We start from the raw sequence: 3,428 nt of genomic DNA on the forward strand, positions 1-3,428 counted from the left end.
TGGTCTGGTATTCCCATCTCTTTCAGAATTTTCCACAGTTTGTTGTGATCCACACAGTCAAAGGCCTTGGCATAGTCAATAAAGCAGAAATAGATGTTTTTCTGGAACTCTTTTGCTTTTTCCATGATCCAGCAGATGTTAGCAATTTGATCTCTGGTTCCTCTGCCTTTTCTAAAACCAGCTTGAACATCTGGAAGTTCACGGTTCACATATTGCTGAAGCCTGGCTTGGAGAATTTTGAGCATTACTTTACCAGCGTGTGAGATGAGTGCAATTGTGCAATAGTTGGAGCATTCTTTGGCATTGCCTTTCTTTGGGATTGGAATGAAAACTGACCTTTTCCAGTCCCGTGGCCACTGCTGAGTTTTCCAAATTTGCTGGCATATTGAGTGCAGCACTTTCACAGCATCATCTTTCAGGATTTGAAAGATCTCAACTGGAATTCCATCACCTCCACTAGCTTTGCTTGTAGTGATGCTTTCTAAGGCCCACTTGACTTCACATTCCAGGATGTCTGTCTCTAGGTGAGTGATCACACCATCGTGATTATCTTGGTCGTGAAGATCTTTCTTAAGTATAGCTATTTCAAATATTTAAAATAATTCATATATTTAGATTGCTTCTATATTTATTCCCAACATTTAAGACACAAAAATTAATTATGTCATCAAAAGTAATTTTTACATTACCTTCTAAATTGAATGTGTGTGGTGTGTTAATTGCTTCAGTAGTGTCCAACTCTTTGCAACCCCATGAACTGCCGCCCACCAGGCTCCTCTGTCCATGGGATTCTCCAGGCAAGAATACTGAGTGGGTTGTTGTGCCCCTCTAGTCAATATCTCCAACAGTTTCTGCCAGTACAATTGTTGTCTAGCTGGAGAGATGGATTCCATGTTCTTCCTACTCCATCATCACGTTAAGTGCGGATGCACTTTTGAGGCCCACACAGACGGCAGAAGGCTTGAAAAGAGTGACTGAGAAGGAGTGAAGTGCTCGGGGCCTGAGCTCCAGGTGCTAAGAAGCCACATGCACCTTAGCATCCCCCAGTTAGCAGGCAGAAATGCTAGCAGGAACTCGGGGCACGTGATCTGCATCCCACCAGCAGCACAGAGACTTAATTTAATGAACTGAATTTAATGACTGAATAAACTGTGGTGTTGGAGAAGACTCTTGAGAGTCCCTTGGACTGCAAGGAGATACAACCAGTCCATCCTAAAGGAAATCAGTCTTGGGTGTTCATTGGAAGGACTGATGTTGAAGCTGAAACTCCAATACTTTGGCCACCTGATGCAAGGAGTTGACTCATTTGAAAAAATCCTGATGCTGGGAAAGATTGAGGGCAGGAGGAGAAGAGGACAACAGAAGATGAGATGGTTGGATGGCATCACCGACTCAATGGACATGGATTTGGGTGGACTCCAGGAGTTAGTGATGGACAGGGAGGCCTGGCATGCTGTGGTTCACGGGGTTGCAAAGAGTCAGACCTGAGTGAGTGACTGAACTGAACTGAACTGAACTGAATGTAATGATAGTAAGTATTGAACAGAGTATTTGTTTGCTGGGGATGCCATAACAAAATACCACAGACTGCGTGGCTTAAACAATGAGAATTTATTTCTGACACTTCTAGAGACTGTAAGCCCAGGATCGAGGTATCAGAAAGTTTGGTTTCTTCTGAGACCTCTCTTCTTGGCTTGCATGTGCCGTGCTTCTTGCTGTTTCTTCACTCAGTCTTTCCTCTGTGCAGGCATCCCTGGTATCTCTCCACATGTCAAAATTTCTTATTCTTGTGAGAACATCAGTCAGATTAGATTAGATTCAACTGTAATGGTGTCATTTTACCTCAGTACCACTTCAAAAGCTGTTTCTCAAAGTGCAATCACATTCTGAGGTACCGGGGTGGAGGGAGGGAGGAACAGAACTTTAGACATGAATGTGAGCCCATAACGTGGGATGTGGACCACAAATACCCAGGACATTCTCAGGATTAGAACCTCTGGGCCAGTGCAAAGCCAAGACTAGACTTCTGAGAGTTCCAATATCATGTCTTTTTTTTTTTTCCTTTTTTTAATTTTTTTAAAATTTAAATTTATTTATTTTAATTAGAGGCTAATTACAATATTGTATTGGTTTTGCCATACATCAACATGAATCCGCCACGGGTGTACACATGTTCTCATGCAGCTGGCCTTGGATTCAGATGTCATGTTGCCTGATTTTGTAGCCTGATTTAAGTTTGCAGCACCCACCCAGGTTGATTGATATTCAATGAATCTATGTAAGATTTCATCCATGTTCTGTCGCTCAATCGTGTCCAACTCTTTGCGGCCCCATGGACTATATAGTCCACCAGGCTCCTCTGTTCATGGAATTTTCAAGGCAAGAATACTAGAGTGGGTTGCCATTTCTTCCTCCAGGGGATCTTCCCGACCCAGGGATGGAACCCGCATCTCATGCATCTCCTGCATTAACAGGTGGATTCTTTACCGTTAAGTCACCTGGGAAGCCCCTATTTATATATACTTTATATCAACAGAGCCACAACTCCTATAAATGTTTTAAATGACATGTCCTTGTGTTGAGCTTAGCTCTCACATCTTACCTTGCCCTGTGACCACAGTACTAAGGTCAAACTAATGCGACTACTGGGAATTGGAAACTCCTTCTATGAAAGTTCATTGAACTGACTTTAACCCAGGAAAGAAGAGACAGCGATTAGAGAGCTGTTACACATGAGCCCAGGGTTCACAAAGAAAGTAATTTTAACCTGAAGCTAATGGTTGAATGCAGGGCCAAGGAAAGGAACTATGTGAAATGTATATGAGCATCAGCAGAAGAATGGTGAGCCAAAGACATAGGACCAAAGAATGAACTAGCCGACAGAAAGGAAATGAAACCAGAAATTGAGCAATGCAATAAAGAGTAAAGAGCATTAAGAACCAGACTGTTTGGCAAGCTGATGTTGGTAATTGGCCAAATCACTTTATCTCTCCAGACTTTGGCTCTTGAAGGTCTCTTCAAAATCCAAAACATCTATGATTTCTCCTTGCTGTTTTTCTAATCTATTTATAGATTCCCTCAGCTGAACAGAATAGCCTTGCAAGTTAAGCATAATTTTCTCCAAGTGATAGTTTAAAGGCATTGTCCAAGACTGGTTGCAAGTGATGGCTATCCGATCTGAAGCTTTCTTGTAAAAACACTGAGCTGTCTCCTAGGATTAAAGAAAGGAATATGTCTGCATCGCAGGAATAATCATCATACACTGTCAGAAGTCCTGCTCTACCCCATTACTGTGTTGTTCTCTGTGCATCATATTCTCTTCCAACAGAACAGCCTCTCTGTTTCTCCGGGTGTGCACCTCTCACTCTCTCTCTCTCCCTCCACCCACTTCTCTTCCTCCCTCTTTCCTTCCTTCCCTTCCCCCTTCT

This window comes from Bison bison, unplaced genomic scaffold (genome assembly GCF_000754665.1).
Source record: "Bison bison bison isolate TAMUID 2011002044 unplaced genomic scaffold, Bison_UMD1.0 scf7180017864228, whole genome shotgun sequence".
Taxonomy (NCBI): Eukaryota; Metazoa; Chordata; class Mammalia; order Artiodactyla; family Bovidae; genus Bison; species Bison bison.